Source organism: Indicator indicator, chromosome 14 (assembly GCF_027791375.1).
Source record: "Indicator indicator isolate 239-I01 chromosome 14, UM_Iind_1.1, whole genome shotgun sequence".
Taxonomy (NCBI): Eukaryota; Metazoa; Chordata; class Aves; order Piciformes; family Indicatoridae; genus Indicator; species Indicator indicator.
The window spans coordinates 25,821,506-25,847,701 of record NC_072023.1 but is presented as its reverse complement, the minus strand read 5'-3'; the positions used below and the strand labels follow the sequence as shown (position 1 = coordinate 25,847,701).

General features: G+C 45.0%; 1 protein-coding gene across 1 annotated transcript in view; it reads right to left on the bottom strand.

Moving 5' to 3' along the window:
* CACNA1C (calcium voltage-gated channel subunit alpha1 C) overlaps positions 1 to 26,196 on the bottom strand; it is a 698,267-nt gene that overhangs the window by 587,550 nt on the left and 84,521 nt on the right. The gene's annotated exons all lie outside the window — the stretch shown is intronic.

The window sequence follows — 26,196 nt, the reverse complement described above, 5'->3', positions numbered from 1 at the left end:
TCTCTTTCTCTGTTGGAGTGTAGTTTGCCTCTGAGCCTCTGTAGCCACGACCCCAGAAACCAAGAGGACGTCCTCGTGTCTCCCCTGGAGCTCTTTGCCATAAGCACCAGGTTGGACCATTGTCACTCGCGGCCGTGTACAGAATGTTCTTAATGTCTGGACCAGTTCGGACAGGTCCCAGACCCATCGCTTGGACTACCTCTCGCTTGATCTGGTCAAAGGCTGCTTGTTGCTCAGGACCCCATTGGAAACTGTTTCTCTTTCGAGTCACATCATATAGAGGTTTCACAATCTGACTGTATCCAGGAATGTGCAGTCTCCAAAATCCCACTATGCCTAAGAAACGCAGAGTTTCTTTCTTGTTGATGGGATTTGCCATGGTAGAGACTCTGTTTATCACATCCATTGGGATGTGACGGCGACCATCTTGCCACCGCACTCCCAGAAACTGGATTTCTCTGGCAGGTCCTTTCACCTTGTCTCGCTTGATAGCGAAACCAGCTTGCAAGAGAATGTCAAGGATTTTATTACCTTTCTCGAAGACTTCTTCAGCAGTCTCACCCCAGACGATGATGTCATCGATGAACTGAATGTGTTCTGGAGCTCCACCTTTCTCCAAAGCATCATGGATCACTGCATGGCAGATGGTTGAACTGTGAATCCACCCCTGGGGCAAACGATTGAATGTGTACTGAATGCCTCTCCAGGTGAAAGCAAACTGAGGCCTGCATTCCTCTGCTATGGGAATAGAGAAGAAAGCATTAGCAATGTCTATGGTAGCATACCATTTGGCCTGCTTGGATTCCAGCTCATATTGGAGTTCCATCATGTCTGGTACAGCTGCACTCATGGGTGGAGTTACTTCATTCAAGGCACGGAAATCAACTGTCAGACGCCACTCTCCATTCTGCTTTCGCACAGGCCCGATTGGACTGTTGAAAGGTGAATGAGTTTTGCTGATGACATTCTGACTCTCCAACTGACAAATCAAATTTTGAATGGGCACCAAAGAGTCACGGTTGGTTCTGTATTGTCTGTGATGCACAGTTTGAGAAGCAACTGGCAGCTTTACATCCTCTATCTCATGTTGTCCCACAACTGCAGATTCATCTGAAAGCTCAGGTCTAATGGACAACTTCAATTTTCCTCCATCAATTTCTACAGTTGCTATTCCAAAAGCCCATTTGTAACCCTTAGGGTCTTTAAAACGCCCTTCTCTCAGAAAGTCAATTCCCAAAATACAAGGTGCATTAGGACCTGTTACAATAGTATGTTTCTTCCACTGCTTCCCAGCTAAACTTATATCAACCTCTATCTTAAACAACTCTTGAGATCCACCAGTGACTCCCTGAATAGTTATAGATTCTCCCCCTTGATAATTTGATGGTATTACGGTGCACTGAGCTCCTGTGTCAACCAAGGCCCTGTACTTCTGAAATTTTGAAGTGCCAGGCCACTGGATGTACACATCCCAATAGATTCTGTTATCTCCATTATCCCTTACCTCCCCCTGGCGGAAGGCAGGGCACCCCTAATGGTGGAGATTACCTCCACATGTACAGCTGGCACAACGTCCAGCACCAGAATTAGGATCACTGTTGGAGCTATCAGAGTTGTTCTGGGAAACTGAGGAAGCGACAGCTACCCTCCTGGTATTGCTACCTCGGGATCTGCCCCTCTGCAGCTCCCGTAACCTCTTGAAAAGATCAGAAGTTGGTCTACCATCCCATCTGTTCATGTTCTCACCAAACTGATCACGCAGAGTTATCCAGATACTGCCACGTGATTGCCTCTGCTGTCTGTTTTGGTTTGACCTATTCTGGAATGGCCTTCTTGGAGCACGTCTGTTCCTAACAGCTGAAACTTGTATCCATCTGGAGGAAGAGGAATCAGAATCATCCCCCTTCATCAAGTTGGATATGGAGGTTTTAAGTTCCTCCTTCAGCTCTTTCATGCAATTCTCCATCTTTCCAGACAGAGCCTCAATGGCTGAAACCAAAGAAGTACGTGCAAGACTATCCTCCAATTGCCTCATTTGGTCAGTGAAATGGCCAACAGTGGGAGGCACTCCACCATAATTTCTTGCCACAATCCTGCTTGCCAGAATAGTGGCATAATTAGGAGGAGCAAGCTTAATGAGCTTTTTGGCAAGGCCTGTTCCAACAGGAATTTCATCAGGATTCAGGGTCTTATGATCTCCATACATTACTTCTCTCACAGCAAACTCTCTCAGACGCTTGATTCCCTCAGCTATTGTGGTCCAAGGCTTAGGGTTCCATGGTAAATCATCTCTGCTGGGGTACCTCAGCGAGACTCCCAGTAGGAGGCGTGCCCACAGAGAAACTTTACCAATGCACTTGCCTAGATGCCTGTCTATGCCTGTATCCTTTGAGAGCATCCCCAACTGAGAGGCCGACTTGTCGCCTACCACCAATGCTGGGGCTCCCATATCAAAACACCTGGCTAGCCAAGACAGGACTGGCTCATTATCTCCTCTGATGTAATCCTTCCTCACATGTCTAATTTCCTGTCTGGGTGCATTAGCTGACTGTATGTCATCCTCATCATCATCATCATCATCCTGAGGTCGCTGTCCCCATAATCCTGTTGTAATCCTCCGTTGAATTTCCTTGAGTTCAGAGGCTCTGCCAGCAGTTGCTAATCTACCAGGGTCTACATCCTGACCTACATCTCCATCATCCATGTGGGGTCTCAAGAGGTCTACCAGAGTTTTAAGGCTAACCCTCTCTTCCTCACCAGAAGGATCTTTCTTAACAGAGGGACCCTGAGTAGAAGGACCCTCATCTCCATCTGCACCATCTCCTGCAGCATCTGCATCTCCTTTACGCTTTCTGGTTACAGTGGCCACCAAATTTACTGGCTTGGTTTTCACATTCACAGCAGAGTTGGAAGAGCAAGTAGCCTTATGTCTTTCTTGACACAGTGCTATCAGTAGCCATATGATTATTCCAAGAAGCAACAAAATTAAGGCAAGCACAAGATATCTAGGGTACCACTGGTTCCAAAGACCCTCTGTAGTTGTAAGAGGAGTAACAAACTCATATGTGTCTGCTAGCAGATCCATAGTTGAGTTACCATAGCTTCTTAGCCCAATAAGACCACAACAGAATTCACCAACATTCAGTAACTTGTTCTTAACCCAAAGAAATGACTTATATGCCACATATCTCACAATCTTGTCTATCATGCAAGAAATGGCCCATCTGTAGACAATTGCACCGATAATAGATGAAATAGAATGACTCAGAATCCAAAACAGCTTCATTTTGCTTCCTAATCTGAGCAGAAATAAATCACAAGCAATCGAGCCCCACGTTGGGCGCCAAAAATAAAAAGTGTGTCGGTGTGAGCTGAAATTCCCCCCCCCACCAACAATAACCAGGCTAGCTCAGTCTGGAAGCAAATGAAAAGCTGTATTTACAAGCAGAGTCTAAAATCTACAATGAAATGCAATGAATATGTACAAATATACAAAATTCACAACATTCACAAATATATACAATCAACAGAAAAAGCACAATCGATCTCCCTTTGCTTCCCCCCAAGGGGACCCTCCCAAAGGGGCCTCTCTCTCCCAGGAGCTTCCCCCCCAGACCACCCTGGATAGAGAAGCAGAGTTAGTTAAGCAGAAAGTTGTTAACTTAGCTGCCAAGGTCAGTACGTGTTATCTTCAGCCAGAAGAGAAGAAGAAACAGCAGCCAAACAGCCCAGCAACTGCCCCCACTGCAGAACGCAGAATGTGCAGAATGCCCACTTTGTTTTGGGTAATAGTTCTTAAACATTTCTATCTATCCAATGGAAGTGTTTAGAACAATCGTTATTTTGCTTTCTTACACCCAATAGTGACTTATTTACATTCTTTCACTTTCTCTGTTCTGAACTTTGCAAGGAAAAATTAAAAAGACAGTTTCAAACCATCACACTTGAATTAGGAAGAACATCTTGTTTAGACAAGTCCTATACAAGACTTAAGAGACTGTTTATCTATCTTGTGGACTGGTGAGTTTTCCCCTGGCCTGCATGTTGCAATACAGGTAAAAGGAAGCCCAGATGGTCTACAGATCTTATTCCTTCACAGGCTATGTAACCAGTTTAGTTTTTAAACACTGCACACTCAAGGGATTGTGTTTCCCTTTACATCTGATCAGCAGAGAGTATGACTCAGAAAAAATACACATGCAAGCAGAAACCCAGTAAAGGAGTTTGATCACCTTTTATTTCAAAGTAAGCTCCAAGTCTACTGTTGACAATGTTCTACTTGAAATTGTGGCAGTACACCCAAAACCCCTTCCTCTCCCCATGAAGATGTAGGGGGTAATTCCTAAATGCACCACCCTGATATATTCCTAAAGTCTCTGGGAACTTCCTTCCTTTTGTTAATGGGGAATATTTACTGCCTTTGGATTTGGATGCTGTTCCCAAGCTATTTGTAACTATTCCAGTTGTGAAGATATTTCTCAATGGAATACCTTTATAATGTTTGTATATAGTTACAAGGGAGGTGGGGCCAGTTCTGGGCTCCCCAGTTCAAGAGGGACAGGGATCTACTGGAGAGAGTCCAATGGAAGGCTACAAGGATGCTGAAGGGACTGGAGCACTGCCTGGGGAGGAGAGGCTGAGAGCCCTGGGGCTGTTTAGTCTGGAGAAGAGGGGATCTGATCAATGTCTATCAATAGCTGAGGGCTGGGGGTCAGGAAGGAAGGGACAGCCTCTGCTCACTTGTGCCCTGGGATAGGACAAGGGGCAATGGATGGAAACTCCAGCACAGGAGGTCCCACCTCAACATGAGGAAAAGCTTTTTTACTGTAAGAGTCCCAGAGCACTGGAACAGGCTGCCCAGAGAGGTTATGGAGTCTCCTTCTCACATTCAGATGTATTCCTGTGTGACCTGTGCTGGATTCTATGGTCCTGCTCTGGCAGGGAGGTCAGACTCAATGTCCAGAGGTCCCTTCCAACCTCTAACATCCTGTGATGCCTCTACCTAGAAAGATTTTTAAATTCATCTCACTGAATCCCAAGGAAACACATGACAGTCAGATATTATGGCATTGCCATAAGAATTCCAGGCTGTCAGTTTCATAGTGTAGCTGGAAAATCTAGAGCTTATCTCTACTCACTGAAAAACCTGCTAGATGCAAACCAGCCTAAGGAAGCTGGTGAGTAATATGACTCTGGTACGTGAAAGGGAAAACTGAAAGAAACAAAGAACAGAAAGTAGTTAATTCACATCCCTCGGATTTTGAAGCTGAAGAAAAAGACCTTTCAGATTCACAGAGGCTAAGCGGATTTCCTTGATGAAGCAGGCAATCAACTGGCAGGCAAAATGAGTTAGATTTCTAAGACGAAGCAAATTGTCCACAGCTCTACTCATGGCATACGTATTTATTTTCAGACAAGTTCCAGGCGCAGATTTTCTCTTTAGTGTCTATTTGACCTCCCTAGCCTGAGGCATGCTAGAAAGAAAAACAAATGGAAAATTACTCTAATTATTCTCCAGCTTTAGCTCTCCTTTAATAATGACCCATCAGAGTAAATAAGCAAGATGGGTGTGTTTCCCAGTACAAGCAAACTTGCTGATCCATCACCACAGTGTTCTTACCATGCTGACTAGAAAACAAACAGCTGCTGCATCTTAATGAAGGCTTTTCTGCAATTTGGGAATGTGTCAAGCTTCTTCATTATTATTACTCAGTAGTTAGGTTTCCCATGAGTATTCCAGGCTATGCATTTTGACTTTGGTGTGCCAGCAAAGTCACGGATACAACTTTAGGTGGTGGCTTCATCGCTTTTGCTTTTACCACGAGCACCAGTGCCATAATAAAGTGCTTTGTCTGAAATTTATTCTGACAGATGAGTCAGTAACGACACATTTATATTTACAAAAATTACAAATATTGATTACTGATCAGGATCTGTCTGTTTTGTGAAGCTCAGAGGCTGCAGCCTTTATCTCTACTAAATAACTAATGGCAGTGACAAATGGCTCGATCTGCGGGCAGCTGATAGGAAATTAAAGAGTGAAGCTCATACAGCTTCACAGCTAAGTACAATCAGGAACTGACCAAAATATTTTCAAAGAGAGCACAGCCAAAATTTTGGGAAGAATGAAACCCTACTCTGTAATCTAAACTGTGGAATGGTTTGGGTTGGCAGAGACCTTAAAGATGACCTAGTTCCAACAACCCGGACATGAGCTTAGCATTAATGCCTAGGAAGTAAACAGAATACAACTCACATTTGTTACGGGTTTAAGAACCATAGAGGTTCTTAAGTCCTCCAGAAGGACTAGACAGTCCAGGGGGCAGACAGCAGAAAGTGTAATCTGTGTTATTTCATTCCCAGCAGCCTGCACCTCCTTTTCAAACAGGCATTACTGTCTGTTCTGCCCTTTTTCTCCTTCTCGCTGTTCCCAGCAGGATGTGGGGGAGGCCTTCTGCGGCCTTGGCAAAGCTCATATTTAGCTACACAAATTTGGCCTGGTGGGGGGAGCAGGGAGGCACGGACAGGTCACCAAGACCTGGTGTTTGGCCTGGATCGGGGGAAGGTTTTTGGAAGGTGTCGGCCTGGTGAGGTTTTGGTAAGCCCAGGTTGAAGAACTGGGCTGAAGCTGAACATGAATTTGTGTATTTTGTATTTCTGCATATATTTGTGAACAGTAACTTCCATTTAAACTTTCCCATTCTGTGGAGGGTTTTTAATCTCACTCCTTTGGGGAGAGGTAAAATAGCTCTCAGTCCACTCAAACCAAGCCAACCTCAGGAGGTTGGACAAGTCCAAGTGCAAGGTCCTGCAGCTGGGTCAGGGCAATCCCAAGCACAAATATAGTCTGGGCAGAGACTGACGTGAGAGCAGCCCTGAGGAGAGGGACTTGGGGGTGCTGGGGGATGAGAAGGTCAACAGGAGCCAGCAGTGAGCACTTGCAGCCCAGAGAGCCAAGCAGAGCCCGGGCTGCAGCAGAAGTGTGGCCAGCAGGGCCAGGGAGGGGATCAGACCTCACCTGGAGCACTGTGTCCAGTTCTGGATCCTCTGTTACAATAGGGCTATGGACATGCTGGAAGGTGTCCAGAGAAGGGCCACCAGATGAGCAGAGGGCTGGAGCTGCTCTGCTATGAGGACAGACTGAGAGAGTTGGGGTTGTTCAGTCTGGAGAAGAGAAGGCTCTGAGGAGACCTTCTTGTGGCCTTCCAATATCTGAAGGGGGTTACAAGAAAGCTGGGGGGGACTTTTTAGGATACCAGGCAGTGACAGGATTCGGGGGAATGGAATGAAGCTGGAAGTGGGGAGATTCAGACTGGACGTAAGGAAGAAGTTGTTCCCCGTAAAAGTGGCGAGACTCTGGAATGGGTTGTCCAGGGAGGTGGTTGAGGCCTCATCCCTGGAGGTGTTTAAGGCCAGGCTGGTGAGGCTCTGGCCAGTCTGATGTAGTGTGAGGTATCCCTGGTCATGGCAGGGGGCTTGGAACTGGATGATCCTTGAGGTCCCTTCCAACCCTAACTGATTCTGTGATTCTATGAATACTGAACTTGTGAGGCACCATACTAAATTTCACCTGTGACACCTATTTCTCCCCCAGCACAAACCTTTGCTGTAACCTGAGAGGTGCAGGTACTGGATTATAGTGTTTTCATTTTGCAATGTAGCAGTTAAAACACTTCACTCTGTTTCCCCACTACAAATACAATTTCAGAATGACTAAATCACTTCATCATATTTGTTTAAATTGTTACAAAGCTGAAAGTTGACCAGAACTGAGAAACAGAGATTCAGTCCCCGCCCAAAAGCAATAACTCACCAAGCACTGTGATCCACAACATAGGATCACAGAACTGTCAGGGTTGGAAGAGACCTCAAGGATCAGCCAGTTCCAACCCCCCTGCCATGGCCAGGGACACCTCACACTACAGCAGGTTGCTCACAGCCACATCCAGCCTGGCTGCAAAAACCTCCAGGGATGAGGCTTCCACCAGCTCCCTGGACAACCTGCTCCAGTGTCTCACCACCCTCATGGGGAAGAACTTCTTCCTAACATCCAAACTGAATCTCCCCACTTCTAGTTTTCCTCCATTCCCCCAGTCCTATCACTCCCTGACACCCTAGAAAGTCCCTCCCCAGCTTTCTCATCACCCCCTCCAGGTGTGGTCTGACCAGAGTGGAGTGCTAATCCCTACCACCCTACAACAAGAATTTGTAGTGTTGACTATGTCCAGCTGTGCTATGAATCATGAGTTTCAGGAAAGTCCAAATATGGAAACAAATTTGATTATGAAGTCTTCAGGATCAACTTTCATTTCTTAAAAAAAAAAAAAAAAAAAAAAAGAGGCAGATTTGCAGAACTTCAAGTCCAGCAACAGCTAAACTACAGCTCTCAAAAATCAGAGTTAAGTGAGGAAAGTAACAGATAAGGCTGTGCTACAATAGCAAAGGAACCATTCTATAAAATAACTTCCTAAATTCTACTTCTAATAACATTTGTCATGCCACCTATTAACCATCTCAAAAGCATCACTAAAAGAATATCGAAGCATGCTATAGGAGAAATGAGCAAGTTAATGACACAACAGAACTGCAGCTTCTGAGTTTCTGGACTCCACCTAATTAGCCACGCATTTATTTCAGTGGAATTTGTGCTCAAATTAACTCTTTCCATGAAAATAGAGCTGTGCCAGCATGGAGTATCATCATTCTTTCTTTTTTTTTTTTTCTCCCATCACTTCAAAAAAATTAGAAACCTAAAAATGTAAACCCTGAACCTGTGTTGCACAAGTCCATTTTTGCCCCAAAGCAGGGGAGAGATGGGAACAGAACACAGAAGTAGTTAAATCATAATGTTTTAACTGCACACAAGAAGAAAACTGGTTAAAACATAAGAATAAACAAGAATGATGGAGAATGACTGAAGGAGCTGGGGATGGTTGGTGTGAAAAAGAGGAGGCTGAGGGAAGACCTCATGGCTCTCTACAGCTACCTGAAAGGAGATTGTGGAGAGGTTGGTGCTGGTCTCTTCTCACAGGGAATTAGTGATAGGACAAGAGATAACAGCCTCAAGCTGCAGCAGGGCAGGGTTAGACTGGACAGTAGGAAGAATTTTTTCCCAGCAAGAGTGGTCAGGGATTGGAATGTGCTGCCCAGGGAGGTGGCAGAGTCCCCAGGCCTGGATGTATTTAAAGGTGGTTTTGACGTGGTGCTTGGGGCTATGGTTTAGGGGTGGGCCTGGTAGAGTAGGGTTCTGGGTTGGACTTGGTGATCCTGAGGGGCTTTTCCAACTTGAATGTTTCTGTGATTCTGTGATAACGTTTTAACTGCACACAAAAAGGAAGTAATCAAAGTGGAGAACTGGTCCTGCTAATATGAGTACATAGTGGGGAAAAAAAAAGTTATAAAAGGCTGAAGTGAGAGGCACCTAACATAAAACATGAAGAACACACACAAAAAAAGAGTCAGTGTGTGAGATCATCTGTTAATGAAAAGAATATGGAAAACATTGATCCATTAACCAATGGAAAAAAAGGAGAACATTCAATAGATGACTGCAAGGAGGCTTAAGAGTTACATCGCATTTTTGCATCCATTCAGAGCAAGTGACTTGCACAATGAACTCCCAAACCAAAACAGGTACCATTGCCAGCTGTAAAAGGGACCACACCCTGTAACATCAAAGAATGTCTGAAGAGTTTTATGAAATAATCAAAAACTGTCTGCCATTGAATTGCGCTCATGGAAGACAAGAGAGAACTTAGAATCCCCATTTTAAAAGGCAGGAAGGGGGGAAACAAATCCAGCTGAACTTCAAGTCTCCAGAACCAAATCTGGAATAAGTACAATGAACAAGTGTCAGCAAGCACTTGAGAGAACAAGGAGAAAACCAGCAGTGGAAACGGATCTGTCATGAATGCCTTATGCCAAAGGCACCTAATTCCTTCCAGAACTGTGTGACAGAATCCACAGGCAAGATGGAAGCAGTAGGTGCCATCATCTCCTGACTTACTAATAAATGTTATGAGGTCTTGTGTAACAGTTTCACAAGGATATGAGAGACTTAGAAGCAAGAAAAACAAATTGCTGTGAGTACAAAAGCAGTGGATGCCTGAGAGCAGTTACCATTGGTACACGGTATAAACAGGAGGAGGGGCACACGAAGGTACCCAAGTGCCTGACCTGGATGGATCCAAGTCTGTTCAATGCTTTCACTAATGATCTGGCTACTGAGATAATGGTGAATGGTGGTATTAAATGAAGAGGTAACTAGGAAGCTGGGAGGTAAAGCAAATGCACAGAAGGACAGGATCTGAATCCAAAATGAACTTCATGAATTTCAGAAAAGGTCTTAAAAATAGAAGGCAGTTCAGCAGGGACAAATACAAAGTATTTAAGCAAAGTGAATCACCTGCCCGAATCATTTTCAGAAAAGCCTTGGGGGTTATAGCAGATCCCCAACAGAGCAGAAGTTGATACTGTCATACTGCCTTCTTCTCACAAAATGCAGTATATGAATGAGTCTACACAACACTACAAGTAATCCTTCTCCTCAAGTCACCTTTGGCTGCAGCTGCAGCTGAAATGCAGTGGGCAGCTCCAGGTTCTACACTTCAGGAAAGATGTGGCTTCATTCAGACTGCCCAGAAGAGAGCAAGACCTAGAAAAGATGACTCCTGAGGCAGTCCCAGAAATGGGAATGCCAGAACTTGGACTGCTGCTCCAGAGGATGTGAGGGAGAGGAGGATACGATAAGAGTCTTTGGATGTGTGTGTGTATATATATATAAAATTTCTACAACTATTTTGAACTATCTCTTTCTGGATATGTGCACAGGTTTAATGTCAAATGAATCAAAGGGAATATCCATCACCATAGTCACTGTGAATAAGGAGAAAGAATGGGCTTTGCAGTAACAAAAAATAAATAAATCAGACTGTACCTTAGGAAAACACTTGCTAACCACAAGGACAATGAAGTACACCTAATGAATTTCTGGGTTGGAGGCAGTACCTCCTACAGTGGTCTTTTAGGTCAAGTCAGGAAAACATCTCTCCAAAATGACATAAACAAAGCAAGAATTAAAGTGAGAAATAGTTCCTTTTGTTGGGCTAAAGCAAGAGTGACCTGAAGGGAAGTTTTCAGCACAAAAGGCTTTATCTGAACAAGAGAACCCTGAGGGTAAACCCTGCTTCACTCAAACCTTTAGATAAGCACAGCTACATCAGCACATTGTAAGACTCCAACGTGCCTGCTCATCACCCTGCAGGGGGCAAGGAAAGGGCACTCAGTCCGACTGACCTGGAACTCGCAGCTGATTTGGCAAGAAAGCCCCAACAGCCTTCTTCATTTCCAGCTGGGCTGAAGAAATGTAAAGCCATAGTCAGCACCAGGAAGAAGGATGTCCAAGAAATGGTCAGTGGTGCTTGTTTCTGTGCAAGGTCTTGCTCACAGGACAGCTGGTGCTAAGAGGCAAGGACCTAAGAAAGACATCAGTCTGCTCAAGTGAGTAGGGAGGAGGCCACAGAGATGGTCAAAGGGCTGGAGCACCTCTCCTGTGGGAGCAGGCTTTGAGAGTTGGGGCTGTTCAGCCTGAGAAAGTCCAATGAGATCTTAGAGAAGCCTTCCAGTACCTGAAGGGTGCTGTAGAGCTGGGGAAGGACTTCTGACAGGGGCTTATAGGGACAGGTCAAGGGGCAATGGCTTTGAGCTGGAAGAGGGGAGATTGAGACTGGAGATGAGAGAAAAATTCTTTCCAGTAAGGGTGGTGAGACACTAGAACAGGTTGCCCAGCGGGGCTGTGGATGCCCCCTCCCTGCAGGTGTTCAAGGCCAGGCTGGATGAGGCCTTGAGCAACCTGGGCTGGTGGGAGGTGTCCCTGACAATGGCAGGGGTTAGAACTGGATGATCTTTCAGGTTCCTTCCAGCTCAAACCAGGCTGTGACTCTGTAACTCTCTTTCATTTTAAAGCCTTACTGTGAGACTTCTAAAAATCTTCCAGTAGCTCACAACAGCAACACCTAGCCATATACCAAGTTTAAAAACCTTGAAGTGAAATAACCCCACTTATCTGTAAGAGAGAATAGCTTTTTCAGGAAACCTGTATTAAATTTTCAGTTGACACCCCTGGAAATCTCCAGGGCTGCACACACATAAAACTCACTTTTTTTGAGCTATGCTTTGGACTTTCTTCCCTATTTGCCTTTAAAAAAAAATTTGAAAATACATTAATTAGAGAATCACAGAAACACTCAGGTTGGAAAGACCCTCAGAATCACCAAGTCCAACCCAGAACCCTACCCTGCAAGGTTCATCCCTAAACCATAGCCCCAAGCACTGCATCCGAACCACCTTTAAACACATCCAAGGTAGGTGACTCCACCACCTCCCAAGGGCAGCACACTGCTGAAGTGCCACTATTTTTTGCTTTTTTCCAACAGGAAGATTTTTCTGGGGGTAACTTGTAAGTAGAGATAAGAGTTACAACAAAAGGTCAGATTTCAACCTGAACTATGACTTTTCTGTAACAAACCTATTCTAACAGATACACACACTTGTAACCATCACATCTCTCTAAAGCTTAGTTTGGAGCTGTTAGCCAGGTGAGAGTTAAATAATCTTTTCCTGTAAATTGTTTTGGGGCTTTTGGACACACACACATAAAGGATACATGATTTCATAGAATCACAGAATGGTCTGGGTTAGAAGGGACCTCCAAAGCTCATCCAGTCCAACCCCTCTGCAGTCAGCAGGGACATCCTCAATTAGATCAGGTTGCCCAAAGCCCTGTCCAGCCTCACCTTCAGTATCTCCAGGGATGGGCACACAACCACCTCCCTGGGCAACCTGTTCCAGTGTTTCACCACCCTCATGGTGCAGAACTTGCTCCTAACATCCAACCTAAATCTGCTCTTCTCTAGTTTGAAGCCATTGTCCCTCATTCTACCACTGCAGACCTCTGCAAATAGTCCCCTTCCATCCTTGTAGCCCCCATTCAAGTACTGGAAGGCTGCTGTTAGGTCTGCCTGGAGCCTTCTCTTCTCCAGGCTGAACACCCCCAGCTCCCTCAGCCTGTCCTCATAGCAGAGCTGCTCCAACCCCCTGACCATTTCTGTGGCCCTCCTCTGGACCTGCTCTATCAGGTCCATGTCCTTCCTGTATTGAGTGCTCCTGAGCTGGACACAGTACTCCAGGTGAGATTGTTTGCCACAGCTGAGAGTAAACACTTTTTAAGCTCTAAACAACAACAAAAAAGTTATTCAAGAACCATGCTTCATTTGCAACTCAGTCACTGCTTTCTCTTATGTCTTCCCTCCAAACACATTTTTTGCTATATGCCATTAACAGAAGAAGATGCAATGAGCAAATAACAATGTGACAAAACAAGTCTATGTCAATGAAGAGAATAAGTGCACCAGCCCCTCTTCCTTCAAGTATAGAAAGTTTCCAAGTTAAATATTTACATTTGACAATTAGCTATGGACACCACCTGGCAAATTATCTACCAACACTATTCCTGTTTTGAATTTTCTGAGAAAGGAAGAGCCTTTCATCCTGTGTTGGTAGAACATCCAGCACAACAGATGCTGGGCACAAGAAGAATGCAAGCAATCCCCTGTCAGCACTGGACTAAATCATGGGACAACTCTTCCCTTTTAAATTACCACACACATACTACTCTCCATGGCAAAGCCACCTTCTCTCAGGGTTTGTTGGACTCACTGCTTCCTGAAAAGTTCTTTCCTCCATATGCAGTACCTTAGACATGCAATCAGGATATAAATTACAGAATCACAGAATCAACCAGGTTGGAAGAGACCTCCAAGATCATCAAGTCCAACCAATCACCCAACCCTAACTAATCAACTAGACCATGGCACTAAATGCCTCATCCAGGCTCTTCTTACCTCCAGGGATGGTGACCCCATGTCCTTGGGCAGCACATTCCAACGGCCAATCTCTCTTTCTGTGAAGAACATCTAAGCTGCAGCCTAAACTTCCCCCTGCACAGCTTTAGACTGTGTCCTCTCCTTCTGTTGCTGGTTGCCTGGGAGCAACCCCCACCCGGTTGCCTGGGAGAAGAGCCCAACCCCCACCTGGCTACAACCTCCCTTCAGGTAGGTGTAGACAGCAATGAGGTCTGCCCTGAGCCTCCTCTTCTCCAGGCTAAACACCCCCAGCTCCCTCAGCCTCTCCTCACAGGGCTGTGCTCCAGACCAAATTCTAATATTTGCCTTACTTTTATGATTAAAAATGCTATCAATGAACAGAAATTCAGGTGGTTAGGGTAGTTTGTTTGTTTTGGGGTGGGGTTGGGGTTTTTTTGGGGGGGAAGGGTAGTGCATTTGAGTTGTAGTGGGTATTTTGTAACAAAAGACATGATCCTGTAGTTGCAGTAAAAGCAAATTATATTCTTATTTACTGACAAACTTGGGTTTTTACAGCTCTGACTGCAGTAACACAAATGATAGAGTCCTCTCTGCCTCCCCCCTTTCTAATTAGCAAGTGATAAGTTATCATCTAAGACTTCATCACCTATGTGTTCCTTCTTTTACTTCCCTAGTTTTAGCTTTTCATTGTAAACCCAGCAAAACTAAGCATCTCGCTGCTCTGACTCCTTCAGCAAAAAAGGCAGCTTGGCAAATCTTTCTCAGAACAATGTAGAAAGTCACAAGCTTGCAAATCCTCTGCAGTCAGAAAAAAAAAAATCCATCTAGCTTCTGATTTTCTCTTCTAACTATGGATTCAAGAGGTCTACACTGGAAGGTAAGGTCTCCTTCTCAGAGAGGAGAAAGAGGGGGAGGAAGCATGGAGCCTACTAAATGTTAAGCCCCACAGCAAGTGTCTAATATGAAAAGTCTGATAATTGATGTAGGATATCAGGAGAACAAGAGAAGTCTGTAATACAACTCAACTGAACTACAAATTCGGTGCTGGAGCCAGTGCAGAGGAGGGCAAGGAAGCTGGGGAAAGGCCTAGAGAACATATGACAGAGAGTGACTGAAGGAGCTGGGGATGGTTAGTATGAAACAGAGGAGGCTAAGGGGAGACCTCCTGGCTCTCTACTCTGAAAGGAGGTTGTGGAGAGGTTGGTGCTGGTCTCTTCTCACAGGGAATTAGTGATAGAACAAGAGATTACAGCCTCAAGCTGCAGCAGGGCAGGGTTAGACTGGACAGTAGGAAGATTTTTTTTTTCCCAGCAAGAGTGGTCAGGGATTGGAATGTGCTGCCCAGGGAGGTGGTGGAATCCCCAAGCCTGGATGTGTTTAAAGGTGGTTTGGATGTAGTGCTTGGGGCTATGACTTAGGGGTGACCCTTGTAGAGTAGGGTTCTGGGTTGGACTTGGTGATCCTGAAGGGCTTTTCCAACCTGAACATTTCCGTGATTGTGTGATTATTAGGCTGGGGTGGGAGAGTGGGTGTTAAGAAGCAAATTTCCTCTGAAGCACTTGCATTTTCTTGTGGCTTCTGAGCTACAAGAAATCACAAAGAAACCCACGAAGAAATCCATGAAGAGTCTTTATGTTTTCTTGAGACACATTTCTGGTGGCACCTATATTAAATTCTCAGAAACCAAGCCAGGGATCACTTTCCTTTCCTTCAACCATAGCTCACTGAAACATAGATAAAACTCAAAAGTAAGAATCAATAACAACAAAGATCCCTTTTATTAATAACAGTATTTGTATTAATCTCAAAAAAGCCTGAGAGGGCCCAACTAGCCACATTCTGGAAGGGACAGCTAACAAGAGCTTTGACAGAAAATGTTAGTTCTGTTGTGGCAATCCAATCTCCCAACAGAACACAAGGCACAAATGATGTTGTGGGAGAGGTTGGTGCTGGTCTCTTCTCACAGTTAATTAGTGATAGAACAAGAGGGAACAGCCTCAAGCTCTAACACCAAATGACTGATAAATTAAAGACCAAAGTTCCTCACTTGAGGCAACCACTGATGCACATCTCATGGTATAGTTCATTAAAACACCTTTTTAATGTATATAAGGGTACCTAGAGTACAAAGATTTTGCAGCAATGTGCATAAACCTCATAGTGAATTTCTCGGAAGAACGATGTGCTGCTTGGACATCTCTAGGCACAGATCCTCACATTGAGGCACCAAGAGAAAGCCTGGAGAAGAGAAGGCTCCAGGCAGACCTAATAACAGCCTGCATCTGCATCTGAAGGGGGCTACAAGAAGGCTGCAGAGAGACTGTGTGCAAAGGCCTGCAGGGACAGGACCAGGGACAATAGCTTCAAACTAGAGCAGAGCAGATTTAGATTGGATGTTAGGAACAAGTTCTGCACCATGAGGGTGGTGGAACACTGGAACAGGTTACCAGGGAGGAGGTTGAGGCCCCTGCCCTGGAGATATTCAAGGTGAAGATCAACAGGGCTCTGGGCTCTGTTCTGCTCTAGGTGATCCTGCTCTGGCAGGGGGGTTGGACTGAATGATTTTTCAATATCCCTTCCAGCCCCTAACATTCTGTGACTCTGTGCAACCTGATCTAGTTGAGGATGTCCCTGCTGACTGCAGAGGGGGTTGGACTGGACGAACTTTGGAGGTCCCTTCCAGCCCAGACCATTCTGTGAAATGTATAATTTTAGGAGATTCATCTAAATTCATGTTACCCCTATTAAGGATGCTTGGATCAAGCACATCTTGGGTAAAATTTCCTTGACTTCAGTGAAGTTCCTCTGGAGACCAACTGTCATTCAATATATTGGATTCTTCTGACAAACTTGTCAGCTTAACTGCTCATCGTTTTCTTATCAGTGAGTGTTTGCTCTTCACTTAGTGTGCAATGTAAATTGAACTTCTTCATAGATACGGCACTCTTACAGGTGTGAAATAATCTTTGCTGGATTAGATAGTTTTCAGCTTCTTTTTCTGAGAATGGAGAGTGGGATAGAAATCAATACACAAACCTGTAACTGTGATTTGCCTCGCTCCACCCAGACCATTCCAAAAACCCTCCCTCCGTAGTCTGTGCAGATGATCATTGCTTCCACTCTTAAGACAGATGTCTGACCTACAAGTGAAAAAAAACCACTTGCTGGAAGTGCCAATCTAGCTTCAGATTACTTCTGGATAACCCAAAACCTAACTTGACTTCCATAACCCAACTTCCATGAGCTGAAACGATTCCAACTTCTGTGTGGAGGGTACATCCAAGCACGTGTGCTTGTGGCTCAGGGTACAGAGCAACTCTGCAGCTGCTTTCAGCTGAAAATGCGGCAAAATTTAGAAAATATGTAGAAATGCACAATATCTAAATATCACAGAACCTGAAATTTCAGTAATTCCTCATCCTAAAAAAATAAAATCAGTCAAAATCCTTCCACAACTCATGGTGTTCTCAGTCCAGAAATAGCAGTCTGCTCCCAGTTATATCAGGTAGATGATGACTAAAAAGCACAAAGAGATCTTTGGAGAAGTCTGTACCTGAGAATTTCAGTGAAGAGAGACACACAAACCAACCAAGAAACCCAAACAAAACACCCTTCAGCATCCAGACTGAAATGAGATCAGCCCTGCTAAACAATACACAGCACAAATGCTTGCAGGCTGAGGGTTTTTTGCTTCCTCTTGTTGTTTATGGGGTGCACAAATCCAGGCAGTTGGCAGAGCTTTTTGGCAAGATCTCAGAAGGTGTCTAAAAGGACAATACCTATCTAATATTCCTATATAAGTCGTAAGTACCCTGCCAGTCCTCCCTCCTACTGGTGATACCCATCCCAGGGAGCCATTCCTTCACAGTATCACACAACAACTTAGGTTAAATGACACCTCTGAAGTCCATCTGTTCCACACCCTTCCACTTCTTCACTCTTGTCATTCAAAGTGGTCACATTTAATCAACCTCTTTCACTATCATACTTTGTACCACTGATACTATCTCTGAGTAAGGTTGCAGAAACTGATCACAGCAGGCACCCAATTCAAAGGTTTGCTCAGGTCTTGAGCATACAACTTAGGAGAATGTTAAATATCTAAGAGGTATCTACAATATTATAGATATATAGATAGAAATATATGATATATAGATAGAAAACCAGACAGATAATAATCATAGAATGGTCTGGGTTGGAAGGGACCTCCAAAACTCATCCAGTCCAACCTCCTCTGCAGTCAGCAGAGACATCCTCAACTAGATCAGGTTCCACAGAATCACAGAATGTTAGGGGCTGGAAGGGACCCTCAAAGATCATCCAGTCCAATCCCCCTGCCAGAGCAGGATCACCTAGAGCAGAACAGAGCCCAGAGCCCTATTGATCCTCACCTTGAATATCCCCAAGTGTGTCGGTGTGAGCTGAAATTCCCCCCTCACCGACAATAACCAGGCTAGCTCAGTCTGGAAGCAAATGAAAAGCTGTATTTACAAGCAAAGTCTAAAATCTACAATGAAATGCAATGAATATGTACAAATATACAAAATTCACAACATTCACAAATATATACAATCAACAGAAAAGCACAACCGATCTTCCTTTGCTTCCCCCCAAGGGGACCCTCCCAAAGGGGCCTCTCTCTCTCCCAGGAGCTTCCCCCCAGACCCCCCTGGACAGAGAAGCAGAGTTAGTTAAGCAGAAAGTTGTTAACTTAGCTGCCAAGGTCAGTACGTGTTATCTTCAGCCAGAAGAGAAGAAGAAAACAGCAGCCAGACAGCCCAGCAACTGCCCCCACTGCCGAACGCAGAATGTGCAGAGTGCCCACTTTGTTTTGGGTAATAGTTCTTAAACATTTCTATCTATCCAATGGAAGTGTTTAGAACAATCGTTATTTTGCTTTTCTTACACCCAATAGTGACTTACTTACATTCTTTCACTTTCTCTGTTCTGAACTTTGCAAGGAAAAATTAAAAAGACAGTTTCAAACCATCACAGTCCACCCCTTCTAAACAATTCCATTGGTTGCTGCTACCATTTATCTAATCTAAAATAATATCTACAACAATAGGTGAATAAAGACCATAGTCCATTCCGGCTATCTCAGATGTAGATGATTCAAAAGAGTCAAATCACAGGAAAAAACAGCAAACAGCTTGTTTCCTCACAGATGGAGCGAAGAAAGGAACAGGGACTCTCAGGTGACTCAGGGCTCTCAGGGTTCGTGCACTGTAGATCTCATGGACTCTCCTCTTGGGCGCAATGCTGTATCTGTGCAACACTCTGAATTTAACCTCTCTCAGCCAAAGTTAGATTTCTTTGTGGAATACACTGAATTTCACCATTTTCTTGCATCACCCAATAGGTGTGACCAGGACCTTCAGCAGAAACCACCCCTCGGACAGGTTTGGCCTCTCCTGAGGGAGAAAATACCCAAAGAGTTTTGCCTAACAGATTCTTTTCTCTGATAACAGGAACTCTATCACCTTCTTCCTTTCGCAACAAATCTGACTGGGCAGGTCCAGCTCGATTCACTGAACCTCTACTATTCACTAACCAGGTTGCTTGTGCTAAATGTTTCTCCCAGTTTTTCAAGGATCCACCCCCCATGGCTTTGAGAGTGGTTTTCAGCAAACCGTTGTAGCGTTCGATCTTCCCTGCAGCTGGTGCATAGTAGGGAATGTGGAATATCCACTCGATGCCGTGCTCTTTGGCCCAGTTTTTTACAAGATTGTTCTTGAAATGAGTTCCGTTGTCTGACTCAATCCTCTCTGGAGTTCCGTGTCTCCACAGGATTTGTCTCTCCAGGCCAAGAATGGTGTTACGTGCAGTTGCATGAGGAACTGGATAAGTTTCCAGCCATCCAGTGCTTGCCTCTACCATAGTCAGCACATACTGCTTACCAGATGGAGAACGAGGTAGAGTGATGTAGTCAATCTGCCAGGCTTCACCATACTTGTACTTGGACCATCGGTCACCGTACCACAAGGGCTTGATCCGCTTTGCCTGCTTAATAGCAGCACAAATGTCACAGTCATGGATGACTTGTGTGATAGCATCCATGGAAATGTCAATGGATCTGTCACGAGCCCATCGGTAGGTTGCATCTCTGCCCTGATGTCCTGACGAGTCATGGGCCCACCGAGCTAAGAACAGCTCACCTCAGTGTTTCCAGTCAAGATCAGGATCAGGATCAGAGTTTGTGTCCACCTGGGAAACTCTTGCAGCTAGATCTGCCTGATGGTTGTGTTGTTGTTCCTCAGTAGCTTTGCTCTTAGGAATGTGAGCATCGATGTGTCCCACTTTCACTGGGATTCTCTCAATGCGAGCAGCAATGTCTTGCCACAGATCTGCAGCCCAGATTGGCTTTCCTTTCCTCTGCCAGCCATTCTTCTTCCAGTCTTTCAGCCAACCCCACAAGGCATTGGCTACCATCCACGAGTCGGTATAGAGATAAAGCTTTGGTCATCTCTCACGTTCAGCTATGTTAAGAGCTAGCTGGACAGCTTTTACCTCTGCAAATTGACTGGATTCTCCTTCTCCATCTCTCGCTTCTGCAACTCTGCGCATTGGACTCCACACTGCAGATTTCCATCTCCGCTTGTTTCCAACAAGATGAAAGGAACCGTCTGTGAACAAAGCATATCTCTTTTCATCATCAGACAGATCACTGTAAGGAGGAGCTTCCTCTGCACGAGTTACTCTCTCCTCTGGAGGTTTTGCACAGCTTGTGCCTTCTGGCCAGTTTGTGATCACCTCCACCAAACCAGGCCTTTTGAGATTTCCCATTCGAGCTCTCTGTGTTATCAGAGCCATCCACTTAGACCAGGTAGCATCTGTTGAATGATTGTGGTGAAGAACCTTTGCCCTTGAACATCCAATTCAGAACTGGCAATCTAGGAGCTAGAAGAAGTTGTGACTCAGTTCCAATCACTTCAGAAGCAGCTTTCACTCCTTCATAAGCAGCTAAAATCTCTTTCTCTGTTGGAGTGTAGTTTGCCTCTGAGCCTCTGTAGCCACGACCCCAGAAACCAAGAGGACGTCCTCGTGTCTCCCCTGGAGCTCTTTGCCATAAGCACCAGGTTGGACCATTGTCACTCGCGGCCGTGTACAGAATGTTCTTAATGTCTGGACCAGTTCGGACAGGTCCCAGACCCATCGCTTGGACTACCTCTCGCTTGATCTGGTCAAAGGCTGCTTGTTGCTCAGGACCCCATTGGAAACTGTTTCTCTTTCCAGTCACATCATAGAGAGGTTTCACAATCTGACTGTATCCAGGAATGTGCAGTCTCCAAAATCCCACTATGCCTAAGAAACGCAGAGTTTCTTTCTTGTTGATGGGATTTGCCATGGTAGAGACTCTGTTTATCACATCCATTGGGATGTGACGGCGACCATCTTGCCACCGCACTCCCAGAAACTGGATTTCTCTGGCAGGTCCTTTCACCTTGTCTCGCTTGATAGCGAAACCAGCTTGCAAGAGAATGTCAAGGATTTTGTTACCTTTCTCGAAGACTTCTTCAGCAGTCTCACCCCAGACGATGATGTCATCGATGAACTGAATGTGTTCTGGAGCTCCACCTTTCTCCAAAGCATCATGGATCACTGCATGGCAGATGGTTGAACTGTGAATCCACCCCTGGGGCAAACGATTGAATGTGTACTGAATGCCTCTCCAGGTGAAAGCAAACTGAGGCCTGCATTCCTCTGCTATGGGAATAGAGAAGAAAGCATTAGCAATGTCTATGGTAGCATACCATTTGGCCTGCTTGGATTCCAGCTCATATTGGAGTTCCATCATGTCTGGTACAGCTGCACTCATGGGTGGAGTTACTTCATTCAAGGCACGGAAATCAACTGTCAGACGCCACTCTCCATTCTGCTTTCTCACAGGCCAGATTGGACTGTTGAAAGGTGAATGAGTTTTGCTGATGACCTTCTGACTCTCCAACTGACAAATCAAGTTTTGGATGGGCACCAAAGAGTCACGGTTGGTTCTGTATTGTCTGTGATGCACAGTTTGAGAAGCAACTGGCAGCTTTACATCCTCTATCTCATGTTGTCCCACAACTGCAGATTCATCTGAAAGCTCAGGTCTAATGGACAACTTCAATTTTCCTCCATCAATTTCTACAGTTGCTATTCCAAAAGCCCATTTGTAACCCTTAGGGTCTTTAAAACGCCCTTCTCTCAGAAAGTCAATTCCCAAAATACAAGGTGCATTAGGACCTGTTACAATAGTATGTTTCTTCCACTGCTTCCCAGTTAAACTTATATCAACTTCTATCTTAAACAACTCTTGAGATCCACCAGTGACTCCCTGAATAGTTATAGATTCTCCCCCTTGATAATTTGATGGTATTATGGTGCACTGAGCTCCTGTGTCAACCAAGGCCCTGTACTTCTGAAATTTTGAAGTGCCAGGCCACTGGATGTACACATCCCAATAGATTCTGTTATCTCCATTATCCCTTACCTCCCCCTGGCAGAAGGCAGGGCACCCCTAATGGTGGGGATTACCTCCACATGTACAGCTGGCACAACGTCCAGCACCAGAATTAGGATCACTGTTGGAGCTATCAGAGTTGTTCTGGGAAACTGAGGAAGCGACAGCTACCCTCCTGGTATTGCTACCTCGGGATCTGCCCCTCTGCAGCTCCCGTAAACTCTTGAAAAGATCAGAAGTTGGTTGACCATCCCATCTGTTCATGTTCTCACCAAACTGATCACGCAGAGTTATCCAGATACTGCCACGTGATTGCCTCTGCTGTCTGTTTTGGTTTGACCTATTCTGGAATGGCCTTCTTGGGGCACGTCTGTTTCTGACAGCTGAAACTTGTATCCATCTGGAGGAAGAGGAATCAGAATCATCCCCCTTCATCAAGTTGGATATGGAGGTTTTAAGTTCCTCCTTCAGCTCTTTCATGCAATTCTCCATCTTTCCAGACAAAGTTTCAATGGCTGAAACCAAAGAAGTACGTGCAAGACTATCCTCCAATTGCCTCATTTGGTCAGTGAAATGGACAACAGTGGGAGGCACTCCACCATAATTTCTTGCCACAATCCTGCTTGCCAGAATAGTGGCATAATTAGGAGGAGCAAGCTTAATGAGCTTTTTGGCAAGGCCTGTTCCAACAGGAATTTCATCAGGATTCAGGGTCTTATGATCTCCATACATTACTTCTCTCACAGCAAACTCTCTCTGACGCTTGATTCCCTCAGCTATTGTGGTCCAAGGCTTAGGGTTCCATGGTAAATCATCTCTGCTGGGGTACCTCAGCGAGACTCCCAGTAGGAGGCGTGCCCACAGAGAAACTTTACCAATGCACTTGCCTAGATGCCTGTCTATGCCTGTATCCTTTGAGAGCATCCCCAACTGAGAGGCCGACTTGTCGCCTACCACCAATGCTGGGGCTCCCATATCAAAACACCTGGCTAGCCAAGACAGGACTGGCTCATTATCTCCTCTGATGTAATCCTTCCTCACATGTCTAATTTCCTGTCTGGGTGCATTAGCTGACTGTATGTCATCCTCATCATCATCATCATCATCCTGAGGTCGCTGTCCCCATAATCCTGTTGTAATCCTCCGTTGAATTTCCTTGAGTTCAGAGGCTCTGCCAGCAGTTGCTAATCTACCAGGGTCTACATCCTGACCTACATCTCCATCATCCATGTGGGGTCTCAAGAGGTCTACCAGAGTTTTAAGGCTAACCCTCTCTTCCTCACCAGAAGGATCTTTCTTAACAGAGGGACCCTGAGTAGAAGGACCCTCATCTCCATCTGCACCATCTCCTGCAGCATCTGCATCTCCTCCTGCAGCTCCTTTACGCTTTTTCTTACAGTGGCCACCAAATTTACTGGCTTGGTTTTCACATTCACAGCAGAGTTGGAAGAGCAAGTAGCCTTATGTCTTTCTTGACACACTGCTATCAGTAGCCATATGATTATTCCAAGAAGCAACAAAATTAAGATTAAGGCTAGTACAAGATATCTAGGGTACCACTGGTTCCAAAGACCCTCTGTAGTTGTAAGAGGAGTAACAAACTCAAATGTGTCTGCTAGCACATCCATAGTTGAGTTACCATAGCTTCTTAGCCCAATAAGACCACAACAGAATTCACCAACATTCAGTAACTTGTTCTTAACCCAAAGAAACGACTTATATGCCACATATCTCACAATCTTGTCTATCATGCAAGAAATGGCCCATCTGTAGACAATTGCACCGATAATAGATGAAATAAAATTACTCAAAATCCAAAACAGCTTCATTTTGCTTCCTAATCTGAGCAGAAATAAATCACAAGGAATTGAGCCCCGAGTTGGAGTGCCAAAAATAAAAAGTGTGTCGGTGTGAGCTGAAATTCCCCCCCCACCGACAATAACCAGGCTAGCTCAGTCTGGAAGCAAATGAAAAGCTGTATTTACAAGCAAAGTCTAAAATCTACAATGAAATGCAATGAATATGTACAAATATACAAAATTCACAACATTCACAAATATATACAATCAACAGAAAAAGCACAACCGATCTTCCTTTGCTTCCCCCCAAGGGGACCCTCCCAAAGGGGCCTCTCTCTCTCCCAGGAGCTTCCCCCCAGACCCCCCTGGACAGAGAAGCAGAGTTAGTTAAGCAGAAAGTTGTTAACTTAGCTGCCAAGGTCAGTACGTGTTATCTTCAGCCAGAAGAGAAGAAGAAACAGCAGCCAGACAGCCCAGCAACTGCCCCCACTGCAGAACGCAGAATGTGCAGAGTGCCCACTTTGTTTTGGGTAATAGTTCTTAAACATTTCTATCTATCCAATGGAAGTGTTTAGAACAATCGTTATTTTGCTTTCTTACACCCAATAGTGACTTATTTACATTCTTTCACTTTCTCTGTTCTGAACTTTGCAAGGAAAAATTAAAAACACAGTTTCAAACCATCACACCAAGGCAGGGGCCTTCTGCCAGGGGGATCTGGGGGGGATTCCTTCTGGTCTGGGAGGGGAGAGTTCCCTTGGGGGAAGTAAAGGGAGCTTGGCTGTGCTTTTCTGTTGATTGTATATATATGTAAATGTTGTGAATAGTGTATATTTGTACATATTCATTGCATTTCATCATAGATTGTAGATTTGCTTGTAAATACAGCTTTCATTTGCTTCCACACTGAGCTAGCCTGGTTATTGTTGGTGTGGAGGGGGATTTCAGCTCTCACACTGTTACAACCACCTCCCTGGGCAACCTGTTCCAGTGTTCCACCACCCTCATGGTGCAGAACTTGTTCCTAACATCCAATTTAAATCTGCTCTGCTCTAGTTTGAAGCCATTGTCCCTCATCCTGTCCCTGCAGGCCTTTGCAAACAGTCTCTCTCCAGCCTTCTTGTAGCCCCCTTCAGCTACTGGAAGGTTGCTATTAGGTCTGCCTGGAGCCTTCTCTTCTCCAGGCTGAACACCCCCAGCTCCCTCAGCATGTCCTCGTAGCAGAGCTGCTCCAACCCTGGTCGTTTCTGTGGCCCTCCTCTGGATCTGCTCCATCATCTGTAAGTTGTACCTTTAGCATCCATACAAAAGAGTCACCTAAAATCTGTTTGTGGCTTTTCAGAAAGGCAAAACTTAGACTTTATATTAAGCTGCATTTACACCATCCTAGAGTCTTCTACCAAATTAATATTTACTCCCTTCTTGAAATGCAGGCAAAGTTACTGCAAGATGTCTCAAGTACCAAAACTGGCTACAATTTCAGCTTTTAATCTCAGTGTTCCAAAAATCACATTTTTTCTATTTTTAAAATGTGATTTTCCTCCCCACCCCCTTGCTGCTTAGAGTAAAACCAACATACCCTAGGGGAAAATAAAAAGGGGCAACTGAAGAAGAAAGTTTTGAAACAGGCTATACAAAAAGTTCTATTGAATACTAAGCAGAGCGAAAGCAGGTAAGTTTGGGGATTCTCCTAATTTCGGCCATCTAATTCATGTTGGTTTTGAAGAATTTTAGACAAAATAAAAGTATTGCAACAGGAGGCCTCTTTGTAACTTGGCACCATTAAGATTCTAGAATGAGCGCATACAAAAAATGCCAACATTTAAACTGAGAGAAGGGAAAAAAATGCTGCCTCATTCCTATCCTTCTAGAATCCTAAAATCAGTCAGGGTTGGAAGGGACCTCAAGGATCATCCAGTTCCAACCCCACTGCCATGGCCAGGGACACCTCACACTACATCAGGCTGGCCAGAGCCTCATCCAGCCTGGCCTTAAACACCTTCAGGGATGGGGCCTCCACGGCCTCCACCACCTCTCTGGGCAACCCACTCCAAGGTCTCACCAACCTCTC